The sequence below is a fragment of the Notamacropus eugenii genome, chromosome 2, assembly GCF_028372415.1.
Source record: "Notamacropus eugenii isolate mMacEug1 chromosome 2, mMacEug1.pri_v2, whole genome shotgun sequence".
Classification (NCBI taxonomy): domain Eukaryota; kingdom Metazoa; phylum Chordata; class Mammalia; order Diprotodontia; family Macropodidae; genus Notamacropus; species Notamacropus eugenii.
The window spans coordinates 481,092,293-481,105,877 of NC_092873.1; the positions used below are offsets into that span (position 1 = coordinate 481,092,293).

General features: G+C 39.2%; 1 long non-coding RNA gene across 9 annotated transcripts in view; it reads left to right on the plus strand.

Moving 5' to 3' along the window:
* Nucleotides 1-13,585, plus strand: part of LOC140529822 (uncharacterized) — a 42,775-nt gene that overhangs the window by 10,329 nt on the left and 18,861 nt on the right. For 8 of the 9 annotated variants that reach the window (XR_011975686.1, XR_011975682.1, XR_011975680.1 and 5 more), the window contains 4 exons: nt 3,265-3,748; nt 8,694-8,815; nt 9,019-9,265; nt 10,142-10,255. This is a non-coding gene — a long non-coding RNA (uncharacterized lncRNA). Of the gene's footprint in view, nt 1-3,264; nt 3,749-3,834; nt 3,969-8,693; nt 8,816-9,018; nt 9,266-10,141; nt 10,256-13,585 lie in introns of all 9 variants that reach the window. The other variant, XR_011975687.1, reaches the window with a different exon arrangement.

Here is a 13,585-nt window from a genome sequence, read left to right on the forward strand (position 1 = left end):
ATCCATAATAATTTGGCATACTTAGTGAAGAATGGAAGGCAAATGCTTTCTTGTTAGATGTACTTTTCATATCTCAGACCAGTAAGTCTTTGGTAATTAACAGATTGCAACTTCCCCTACTGAATGGTGCTTTTGGTCTAAAACACAGATGATAGTTGAAGTCTCTCTCCTTTTAAAATTTGCTTTACTGATGGATAAGGATTTGACCTTAGCAAATAGTAACTTGTCATGTCTTCTATCCCTCATGGTAAAAGGAAAGATTGTAATTTATGCTGAGTGATTAAAAGCAGAAGTGGGATAAGGCATCATCCAAGTACAGTGTTATGTATGAGAGATTAAATGGGCAACTGGCATACCAGTCTAAAGCCCCAAATCTACAGAATAAAACATTCTGGATCCTGGGTGGGAGTAATCTGAGTTTGGGAACAATGGATCTAAAACCAAGGGTAGGTCATACCAAGTAGGGTCAAAGAACAAATGGATGTGACATTATGGTATTTCGACTAAGAATTCACTTTCCACAAAGAAGCATCACATGATGGTGACACTATGACCATTTTTATGGTTGAAGCTCACTAGTTATTTTCCTCCTCCTCTTATTTTTCTCTTGTAGCCATCTACAACTCAGCTGGAGGTAACAGTCATGAACTTGGATATGTCCCAGAGAGACATCTAAGAAAAGACAGAAATGAGAACTACCATCAATGTCACCAGTCAAGACCAGGCATTAATTCTTTAGCCACACGATATAAACAGACCCAGTAGAGCTTTTCAAAGAATGCTAGAGTCTTAAAATCAGAAGAGTTCTCAGATAGCAGCTATTCTAAGCCATACCAGAACAGGGATACCCTCCACAGTATTACCAATAAGCAGCCATCCATCCTTCAGTTGAGGGCTTGCAAGGTTTCTTTCCTTCAGCTAGGTAGCCATTCTATATTTGGATGTCTCTAACCATTAGGAAATTTTTCCAAGTCAAAATATGCTTCTTTGCAATTTCGTGTTATTGCTGTTTCTGCCTTTTGGGATCTACCTGAACAAGTTCTTCCTTTTCCAAAATTATACTTCTAAATACTTTAAGTTTTTAGACATGTGTCCAGGTGAAATCTATTCATTTGCTTCACCTGTTCCTTATATAGAATGTTCTTCAGTACTCTTACTACCCTAGGCACCTGCCTCTGGAGTCTTCCCACCTTCCCTATGTGCTTCTTAAAATGTGGTGCCCAGGATGAACATTATAATGTGGGTTTGATCTACTTGGAGTAGTTTATCACCTTCCTTGTTCTGGACATTATGCCTCTTAAACATCCTAAAATGAAGTATGTCCATTAAAGTCTTTCTTGGGTGCTTCACTGTAGCATGGAAGTAACCCTGATTCCTCAAAAGTTATGCCAGTGAGCTCCTACCAAGTCAGAAAAACTGGGAGCTGAGGACCAGTGACAGACTATCATTTCAGGACCAGAATTATTATCTATGTTCAGAGAGGCTAGGCTGCAGGATGATTATTATTTTCTTTTGACTTTACATATGTATGAAAGTTAAAGAAAATTTGCAATCTCTTCTAGGAGAGAGACTGTGCACACTTATGAAATTGCAGGTCATTAAAGTTAGATCAGATTAGATTTTTTGGGGCAAGGATAACACTGCTGATTCCATGGTCCTCAGAAGCCTTTGGGAAATTTCCCCACGAAACTACTGTCTATCCCTTATTTCCTCATTTAGCTGTATGTTCCTCATCTCATACTTGTGCTGTTAAGTTTTTGAACCCAAGGATTGGACTTTATCTCTTTAAAATCTAATTTTGTTAGCTGTGTCTCATTATTCTAGCCTGATAAAAATTTTACTGGATCCTGATGCTATTGTTTAAAATGTTTGCTCTCTCTCAGCTTTGTGACACCTCTAGATTTGATAAGTAAGCCCCTTATGCCTTCATCCCAGTTATTGACAGAAATGTCAGAAACACTAAAGCTCAGAATGAATTCAGGCTGATGATGAATCCTAAAGGCAACAAAAATGGCTTTTAAAGCTATATTTAGGATGAGAGGAAAGCCAAAGAAGGGATCTGACTGCTGCTTAGGGAATTTCAAGTGTTTGAGTGAATTACTCAGTCTCAAAATATCACTGACATCTTTGACTCTTTCATCTCTCTGATCCCACCATGTCCAGTCAGTTGCCAAGTCCTTTAACTTCTGTCTCCACAATATTTTTTGCACAGTTTCCTCCATTCTACTTCAACTGATACCACCCTGATTCATATCCTGTCTCTTCTCACCTGAACTGTTGCACTAGCTTACTTCCCTGCCTTCGGTCTCTCCCCTCTTCAATTTTTCATATTCCTGCCAGAAGATCTTAAAGCACAGTTTTACTCATAATAATAATAATTGGTATTTATATAATGTTTCAAGGTTTACGAAGCATAACACATACATTGTTTCATTTTCTATTCACAGCATTTAGGTACTCCACTTACTGTTATTTTTATCTGAGGAATCTCAGAAAACTGAAGGTCAGAGAGTATAAGTGCCTTTCTCCTGGCCACATAGTTTGCAACCACTGGAACCAGGATTAAAATCTAGATTTCTTTTGCCTTTGAGTCTAGTGCTCCTTACACTTTACAAAAGTTCCTCAGTGTCTAGAAAAGTTTTCAGTGACTGCCCAATAAAATATAAAAACTTTCAATGGCTGCCCAGTAAAAACAGAAAACCCTTTTACTAGCAATAGGACCTATGAAATCTGACTGCAACCTAACTTTTTAACTTAATCATATGCTATTTCCTTTAATGACCTGTTCTGTTCGATCAAACTGGATTCCTTTCCAATTCCTAGTCTTATCTTTTCATTTCCCATGTTGTTGCCTTTGCATACATCCTCCTCGATGCCTGTAATAATCTCTCTCAATATCTATCTGTTGTTGTCCTTCTTTGATGATCAGGTACCAGATAAGACATATCCTCTATTTAACCTTTCTTAGTCCTAGTTATTGTTTCCTAGGTAGCAAAATCATCCCATGTATGGTGTCCGTTTGTAGTTTCCTAGGTAGCAAAATCATCCCATGTATGGTGTTCGTTTGTAGTTAGTTACTAAGGTCCAGCTTTGTCAGCACCATGGCCAGCAGTCTGCTCTTTTCATTTGATGCTCCCCTCTCATGGATAGTACCAGGTCAATTCTTTTATATCAGAGCCTGTCTTTCAAAGGACATGAAACATTTTTTCAGGTTTTGTGATACACTGTAATATGACACACTGACACATCATCCTTCTTTTACAGATGGGGAATTGGAAAGGAAATGTGACTTGCTCAAGATGGCTCAGAGAGCCAGATATTGAGGCAGCAAATGGAAAACAGATCTATTTGGTGATTGGTGTAAATATTCTTGAAATTTTCCATGCCATGTCCACTGAAACAATTATTGAAGATTTTGTCTAAAATTTTTCCAGCTTTCAAGACAAACTAGACAATTCTTAATTCAATTCAGTGCAATTCAATGCACACTTATTGTGGTGCTGCAGATACAAAGAATGTTATGATGCAGATTCTGCTTTCAAGGATATTATGATCCAAGAGGTAGAAAAGACATATGCCCCAGCAAATCTGATATGGAAAGCAGATTAAAACAGAGGGTCAGGTAACATGCTACAACAAATTTAAAGGAGAGATTATTTCCTGATCAAGACTGAGGAAAGTTCTCATGGAAGAAGGGGCATGTGAATTGGATCTTGAAGCATTTGGGAAGACTTGTGGAAGTGAGCAGGTGAGGAATTACTTTACATAGATTAAATCCCACTTCAACAGATGGCATTACAATGACAAATCTCTACATAACCCTCAAACTTCCAGTTCCCAGCTGCTGTCCTGTTTATTGGAGTGATGATAGTTTACACCCAGAAATTCTAAGGCAGCATGCCTGGTATATTGGATTGAGAGCTGGCCTTGAAGCCATGAAGACCTGAATTCAAATACCACCTCTGGATGTGGGTAAATCACTTAAAATTTCAGTGTTCAGAGGCAACTCTAAGACCATCTGTTGTAGAGAATTTGCCAATGTGCATTAACGGAGGATGTTTCCTCACTTGGGAGTGTCTTATACAAATGAAATCACAAATTCAGTCCCTATTTCCTAAAATTCTAATACAATGAAAACTTATGGACAATTCCTTGAGGATATCATTGAAATGGAAACTGACTTGTGCTTTAACATTATTGGGAGCACAAGGGAAATTAGAAAAACATCTGAAGGAAATTGAATTAGCTCCATTTCTCTTTCCACTTTTGACGTGTTTTCCGGGAAATCTATGAGACAGGAAGAGGATATCTTTGTAATCAGCTGTAGGTGGATACTAGTGGTTTCTTAGTCTTTTAGGTAGAGAGGACTATTGAGCTGTTTTGGGTTATAAAAAGGAGTATATTTGATTCTGAGGCAGCTAGACACACACAGACTTGTAATGTGAGAGAAAAAAAAATGTGTAATTCTAGAATTCTTTCAACTTCTCTGAAAGACTGTTTTGTTCCTGCGTTGGTCTGGTCATCAGAGGGTCTCCATTTGAATTGGCGCTTACTGTATGGAAACCATGCTATTATGTCCTTAATATTATGAGGCTTATAAAAGGACAAGATAAGGAGCACATGGGGCTTTATGGAAAGGCTGAACTTACTAAGGCTCAATTAAAGAGTTTTTAACACATCCTTTACTGGGCTCACCATTGGTGGCGTTTGGGGAGGAAGGCACAGAGCTCAAAAAAACTCAGATTTTTAATATTACTCCTGCTACTACTATTGCAACTGCTGTACTTCACCAAGAAAATACTCCAGACTAGTTCACCCCTTATAAAACCTCACAGCAGACATTCGCATTGTTGTTGTCCAGTCGTTTCAATTATGTTGAACTCTTCATAACCTCATTTCCTTTTTTGTTTGTTTATTTTTGGGGAAGGCAAAGATAATGGCTTGCCATTTCCTTCTCCAGCTCATTTTTCAGATGAGGAAACTGAGGCAGTGTTCTACAGCTAAGTAAATGTCTCAGGCTGGATTTGAACTCTAGTCTTTCTGACTCCAGAGAAATTTCTCTATCACCTGCACCACTTAGCTGCCTCCACATTCAAACACTTTGACAGCGTTATAAAGTATGATGGAGGTCTCTTGACTAGATAACTAGCAGGGTTCCTAATTGGATCTCTTTTCCACCAGGGCTCCCAGACACCAGCAGATGTTGAATGATAATTCTCTCCCCTCCCTGAGGACATATTTAGATTAGTGTGGAACATGCTCAAAATTTGTCCCTGGGGTTAAGATTCCTCTGCTGTTATCCCTTGTTTTCCAAGCTAACTGGCCCCAAAGATCTCTCCTTCAAAAATCTTAATGAAGGCAGAGAGAAAAAAGAGATGCTTTGAAAATCTCTGACCCAGAAGAAAATGCTCTTCTTACATTATGCCTAGTTCTTCCTGGTGAATACTATTTGCTTAGAGTAGAGCCAACTATTTTCTGGGAGAAGCAGAAGCATTGAGTAGGGGAGCGGAGTTGATGTCTCTTCCTGGAGTCTCTCTGTTGCCATAGTAACAGAATTATTAAACTAGATTTGTACCACAGAGTGGTTTAGTCTGGTGACACAATGTATCTCATTCCTTTTTCCTTTTTATTCTCACTTCCACCATCCTACTTCAGGGACTCATTGGTGTAGTAGAGAGAGTACAGGGCTCAAAGTCAATAAGACCTGTGTTCAAATCTGGCCTCAGACACTTGCTAATTGTGTGATCCTGGGCAAATCACTTCACCTCTGACTGCCTCAGTTTCCTCAACTCTAAAATGGGGAATAATAGTAGCACCTACCTCCAGGGTTGTTGTGAAGATCAAATGAGATATCTGTAAAGTAATTGGCACCCCCTTACTTCATGCTTGGACTATAGTGATAATGCAGCTGAACTTTTCCCTCCTTCCCTTTCCTCTTCCCCTTCTGTCTATCTATACTCCAATCCACTTGATTCATCAGTGCTGGATTACATCCACCCTTCAACATTCTTTACTGTGTATATCGCTCCATTGTCAGCCAATACAACTCCTTTACACCTTTAGTAGACAGTATTTCAGGAGTTGATGTGCCTGAAACAAGGAACCATTCCCTCCCTACCAGCCAGCATCCTGGTGACATGAGCATCTCTGAATTAAGCTAAACTAGTGCTCAGATGATAGAATCCTTTTCAGTTTGTATCCTGTGTTCTCTCAAACAAAGCACCAGTCTTGTGTGTTTCTAGCATAGACTTGAGAACCCAGGATCACCTTCCATACCACAGAGGAATTTAGTAGAGGACTGATGGATTAATCTTCCAAAAACACTCCTTTACACACATCACATTGCTCTTTTGTTCACTCTCTGTCTTTCTTGGACTTTCCTTTCTTACTCTTCCCCATTTGGCTAAATAGTACTCTTCATTTACATTCACCTTGTGGGTCCTCTGTGGAGTCATTCCTAACTGGTCCAGACTTCAGTGGGACCAGGGGTGCTTCTCTATTCCTGTAGCTCAAGTCTAAATTGCTTTTCTGACATAATAGCCTGTGCTACTTTTAATCATGCTTTCAAAATCTAAAGACCTAGTAGAAGATATTAAAACCACATGGGGCTGGCATAACCTACATACATGCCCCCAGGATCATGTCTGTTACTGGAATGGTCCTAAAGATGCTTCCACTAAGCACTGCAGAAGATGAGCTTATATCCCAATACTTCTATTCAATCGCTAAAAAAAGCTGTCATTTTACCCACTTGCATAATAGTCTGAAGATCATTAAATATAAAAGAATGAAAAGGGGATTGTGACTTGTCCTTGGACTGTTTCTATCCAAGCTCCATCACAAAAGTTGAGAAGAATGAGATGATGATGATGATGATTGATGATAATAATAATTATTATAATAGCTAGCTTTTATATAGCACTTCAAGATTTGAAAGGTACTTTAATACATTATTCACTTCAATCTTCCTGTCATGCTTCCTGCTTCTGGTACCACTTCTGTCTTCCTACCCACCATATTGGACCTCCAGTTTTTCCTGGGGCTCTGTTGATGGGTGATGGAAGCTCAAAATATCTAACTGGGTCCAGCCACCTGACCATGCCATTTTTCTGTTATGCCTCAACATTCCTACTATCCCTCCCTGTCCTGTCCTTCCTCTATCCTTCCGATTTTCTGCTTCTCATTTTGGGAATGTTAATTAAATGAAAGCCACCATTGTTTCCAGAAAGAGGGCATGAATTCATTGCCCAATGTCTCCACTCACTATCCCTAGGATTTCACTTTTCCCCCTTAGTTGGATGGGATTTGTGCCTTTTGCAAAGTTATTCTCCATCAGAGGTGATCTATGCTAACATTAAAGAGGGATGTTCAACCCTTCAGCAATCAAACTATCAAAAACCAAATTTAGAAATGAAGACACTTGAAAACAAAAAGCAGGCTGGAATTCTATGTTGCTCAATAGCTTTCAAGAGCAGCTAGGTGATGCAGTGGATAGAGCACCAGGAGTCAGGAAGACAGTTAAAATCTGGCCTCAGACACTTATTAGCTATGTGACCATGGGCAAGTCACTTCACCCTGTTTGCCTCAGTTTCCTCATCTGTAAAATGAGCTGGAGAAGGAAATGGCAAAGCATTCCAGTATCTTTGCCCAGGAAAACTCTAAATGGGGTCATAAAGAGTTGGATGTGACTGAACAACAATAGCTTTTAATTCAAGAGACAGAAAAATCATACAAAAATACATTGCTTCTTAATCTAGGCAAATTAAACTCTCAGGGATTGTTTCCCCTCCTTTCTATTCTCTGTTTTTACTGCAGTGCTTGGCATATAGTAGGTATGTTGTCAAATTGAATGAATGAAAGCATTTATTAAGTGTTTACTAAGCGCCATACACTATGCTATGTCCTGTGGATACAAATACAAAAATGAAGTGGTCTCTGCCTTTAAGGAGCCTTTGAGTGATCCCATTCAGGGAAGTGATAGCCAGGAAAGATATTTTGTTTGGAATGGCGAGTGGAACCACAGAAGAATTGACTAAATGACACATTTTCCAGAAACAATGGTAAACTTTGTATTTGGTTATAGTTCTCCATTTTGCATTTGCTGCCCTGCCTGGTTTCAACACCACTAACAAGATGACCTTCCAGGGTAAGCTCATCACTTCTAAACTCATCACCTGCAGCCTTGATTGAAAACACCTCCCTCAATTTCCTCTCTCTGATTGGAGGGCTGGAGGGTGGAGTACTAAACTACCTTCCTTTATAGAAGGACTTAGCTCACTCTGCTTTACATCTGCTGCCTTGCCTGGCTTCAACTTCACAGGACAAGATGCTCCCCAGCACCTTCTAGGTACCTCCTGGTATCCTGTTCCCCACCCTTCTTGTCTTTTTGTTTTTGGTGTGTTGTCTTCCTTTAGATGAAAACTCCTTCAAGACAGGGGTTGTCTTTTTATTATTCATTGTATCCCTAGTGCTTAGCACAGTGCCTGGCCTATAGCAGATACTTAAGTAATATTTACTGGATTGGATTAAATTGGAGTTCCCAGAACAAGAGATAGGGAATAGAATGTGAGAGGGGCATATTTGGGGATAGGTTGTATGGCAAAGAAGATGGTCAGGAAGCATAGTTGAAAATGTATATCTGGGGCTGGCTATATATAATATGCAATGTGAATCTGTGCTAACCTTCTCTCCAGCCATGATCAGAGTTCCAAAGATAAGAGGATTGAACATCCAGTTGGATCATCACAGAAGTAAGATGGATGAAAAGAAGATGGCTGGGAAGGAAATCTAGAAGAACAATGATGATCTTGGAATGGTTGGTAGGGGTGTAAATGGGGGAAGGGAGAGGGGGGAAAAGAAAGGAAGATGGAGAAAAGAAGAGGTTGAATGCTCTGTTGGGACAGCAACCTTCTTTATTATGTAAAGCTAATACTATTTATTCTCTTATATTTTTTCATGATTGGCTTACTGTCAAATTATCTCATGCATATTTCTTCATTCGTTTCTTCATATGCTTAGGCTAACACTACCATATAAGAGACTTCAGGGAGTCAAGATCTTTGTACCCTGTATGGTGCCTAGCAGCCTCGTATATAGTAGGTGTTCAACATGCAATTGTCATGAGGCACAAAGTAGAAATTATTAATGAATTTTCATGTACTCAAGGAAAACCAGTGGTTTAGCAGTTACAAGTCATGGAACTGAAGAAAGTCCTTGCCATTATTTCTCCTTCATGCTGTGTTCCCAGTCTGTAAATGGAGATAAGGTTTGTGCTACTTACCTCAAGAGGTTATTAAGAGGTGCAGGTACTTTGTAAACTAGAAAATCCTATAAAGGGTGTCCCAAAAGTTTTAGTGAAATTTTAATTGATTAAAGCTTAGAAGTTCACTAAGACTTTTGAAACACCCTGTATGGATGTGCAGCAGAAGTTAGATCTTTGCCCCATCTGACATGGCATCGACCTTCTGTTGGAGGGTCAACCCTCTTGACTTTGGCTGACTTGAAAAGAGCCAAAACACTGGGATAGAAATAATGTTCAGATAGACATTTAGCACTTGAAATTTGCTAGTAGAAAGATAGGCAGAGAGAAGGAAAAGGGCACTGAGCCTGAGAGAGCCTTCTTAGGGACATGGAGTTAATTTAAAAAAAAACTGAGACTGATAGTGAGACAGTTTCTCTAGATAGGTAGGATCATGAGGTGGGGATTGAGGCAAGAGAGGATAGAGGTAGGGCTAAAGTGAAGCAACTGGCAGATGATCTCTCCAAGGAAGAAATCCTTATATGGATTCAGATGTCTAGTGATTAACCAACCTTGAGGTGGAGTTAGAGATCAGGTGATTGACCTGGGTGTCTGTTGCCTCCACTGATTTGAATTTGTGAGTAGAAAAACAGATGAGAGGCTGGGGAGGAGCCATTGGCCATTGCTAGCATTAGGAGTGGCTAATGGAGAGACTGAGTTTAGGCATCCGAATTGGGTATGGGGGTTGTTACAGGCATGTTGCCCATTTGGAAGTTTCTTTTGATTGTTGTTTTAATATATTTTGATTGTAGCCCTTTTACTTTTGTGTCATAAATAAAGACAATTTACAATTAAGTCATGCTCCTGTGGCTGATTTCATTATGCCTTGTTCATTTGATTAAGGTTCATTGAACTATAGCCGACCAGGGAGGATGGTAGCATTCCCTCATGATTGGAAACTTGAAACAAGATTCTAATTTGATAAAGCCACATTGACCATATTCCCTCAACTAACAAGTAAGCAACTACCACCCAAAAGGGGGTAAATCTGGGAAGGATAGAGGTAGTGGTTCTCTAACAACCATGGAAAGGTCAAAAATTTCCCCCAAGAAACATCAGGTGTGGGGTTCAGCATATAACCTCCATGGGTCATCCCATGGACTTGACAGCCCTTGGACCCTCATCAGTGAAAAGGATCAGGTAACTTGACAAAACATCTCCTGGTGGGTTGGTGCTTCTTCCTTCCTTCTTTCCCTCCTTCTCCCTCCCTTTTTTCCTTCCACCTCTTCTTCTTCCTAAAATTTTGTCTCTGTCTCCATTTGTTTGCTGTCTTAATGTTTCTCTCTTTCTCTGTCTCACTGTCTTTGTGTGTCTCTCACATCCTCTATAAGGGAGAAATGTGTTGAAATGGAATGGGCCACCTTGAAAGAGGCTGCTTTTCTTTCTTTGAGGTTTTTTAAACAGGTGCTAGATCAGTAGTATCAAACTCAAATAGAAATGAGAGCTGCTAGACCATACACAAGGATCCCTAAGGGTACCATATTGGCTTAGAAAACCATACAAATTCACATATTTCTTTCTTTCTTTCTTTTTTTTTTTTTACTAATACATCAGTGCATTAAGATCAGATAGGAAATACATTTAGATCTGGTTCAGACTGTATTTGGGATAATGTGTGCTCCTCATGACCTCTGGGCTGTATGTTTAATAACTGTTCTGGATGATGCCCTGTTGGGTATGTCAGTGAGGATTCTTTTTGTGCATGGAATTGTGCTAGATGAGTTCTGAGGTCCCATTTAATGCTCAAATTGTATGAAGGAATGTGATTCAGAAAAAGATAGATTTAGATTTGTAAAGAGCTTTAGATCATTTTATAGATGAAGAAATTGAGAACCAATAAGGTAAAGTGACTTCTCTAAAGTCACACAGAAAAACCAGGATTAAGACCCATATATATCTCTGACTCCAAGATGAGTATCCTTTCAACTGTACTAAATAACAGGATACAATTAAGATCACATTCAGATGGACTTTTCACAAACTTTTCTGGATTACTATTATGTAATCACACCATTAAATTATTGGTCACTCTGTCTTAAGATATATGGTCTAGATTGACAACACTTGTTGCCAGTCAACAAGCGTTTATTAAGAGCTTGCCATGTGCCAGGCAAAGAGCTGGGTGCTGAAAGGCAAAACACAATCCCTGCCCTCAAGGAGCTCACAATCTGATGAAGGAGAACACCCAACAGTTGTGTGCAAGCATGAGATGTATTTGCTGTTTGGAAATAATCTGCTATGATGAAGAAGTAACTGAGAACTGGGAGCTGAGGAAGAATAAGTTATCTTTTTCAAGATGTGCCCCTATTTTATTAGAATTGAACTGGATTATTAGATGAAGACATGCAATATATAGGAATCATTGCTGTCACCTATTTGAATAAGACTCTGTTTGTAAATGCAAGTGAGCATTTGTGCAGAAATCATAAAGTCTTGGAACATAAGAACTGGAACAATCATTAAATATCATCAAACCCAACCCTCACATTTTACAGATGAGGAAACTGAGAAGCCATGTGACTTAGTCATGTCTCCTCAAGACTAGAACCCACGTTTCCTTATGTCCTGTGCTATTTGATCATGAGAATGAATGAAAAACTTATACATTCTGGGGCCACACGTGAATATATTCTAAGAGAAAATGGATGTAGCAACATATTGGCAACTGTGCATGATGAACATAGGTCTCTTCCTTTTGTTTTATGAGAATATTGATCTCCAGTACTTAAATCTTCCTAACTTGATAAACTTCACGTAGAAGCTAAAATAACCTGAAACTCCCAGGTCAGGCATAATTAATAATAGCTGACTTTTTTTATGGTACTTTATGTACTTCATGCATACTATCACATTGGATCCTTATAACAACTCTATGAAGCAGGATTATTACCCAGTTTTACACATATGCAAACTGGGGCTTGAAGCAATTAAATGACTGCCATGTTAATAAAATTATCAAATTGTTAGAAGTAGAATTCAAACTCAATTCTTCTTGACTTCAAACTCAACGCTTTCCAATTGCTCCTTAGATAGCTTAAACTCAATATCCCATAGGAACCTTAAGTTTAACATTTCCAAAGTTGAATTTATCATCTTTCCCTCCAAACCTTCCGCTCTTCCTAACTTTTCTATCGTTCTCAAGGGCACATCCATCCTTTCAGTCACCCAGGCTTGAACCTAGGTGACATCCTTGACTCCTTACTCTCTCTCATATCCAATCTGTTGCCCAGCCCTGTAAATCTGACCTTTGTAACATCTCTTGTAAATACTTTTTCTCTTTCACAACTTAAATCATGGTGTAGGTTCTTCATCACCTCATGCCCGGATTAATACAACAATCCACCTCAAGTCTCTCCCTACTTCAGTCTGGCATCTACTCTGTGTCCCAAGTGACTTTTCTAAATTGCAGCTCTCATCATATTACCTGCTCCCTGTCAATGCAGTAGACTCCAGTCTCTCCCTGTCACCTCCAGGAACAAATAAACTCCTCTGGGCATTTTGACTGCCTGATACCCATGTCTGAAACTCTCTCCCTCCTCATTTTGGCCTCATAACTTTACTCACTTCCTTCAAGTCTCTGTGAAAGTTTTACTTTCTGCAAGAATTTTTTCCCCATTGTTCCTTAATCTTAGTGCCTTCTGTGAGATTATTTCCAGTTTATCAAGTATATATCTTGCTTCTACATAGTTGTTTGCCTGTGTTCTCCTTCATTAGACTGTCAGCTCCTTGGGGGCAGGGACTGTCTTTTATCTTTCTCTGTATCAGTACTTAGCCCAGTGGCTAACATGCAATAAGTGCTGAAAAAATACTTATTGACTTGACATGGCAGTTTGGACTTTGAAGGATCAACTTATCCTTTGAGGATTTTAGGGGATAGGACTGCTTCTCTGATTTTGTTGGTATTTGATGAAGAAATTTTTATCTTCGAAGACTGGCACTTTCTCTGCAACTTATGGTCTTAGATAATTGTCTGGGATTATGGAGAGGTTAAACTACTTGCCCAGGGTCACACAATCAGTTCACACTGAGAGCAGGAGTTGAATCCAGGTTTTATGACTACAAGATTGGTGCTGTATCCACCAAGTCATACTGCCTCTCAGAATGAGGAGTCAACAAGGCTTCAAAGATTTAGTAACTATCTGAGTGGGAGAATGGTGGTGCCATTTGCAGAACTAGAAAAGTCAGAAAGGAGAGCTGATATTTGAATCAAAAACAGGAGTTTCATTTTGAACATACTGAGTTTTCACATGACTAGCTATTTGAAAAACTTCAAGGTGATCTTAAAAT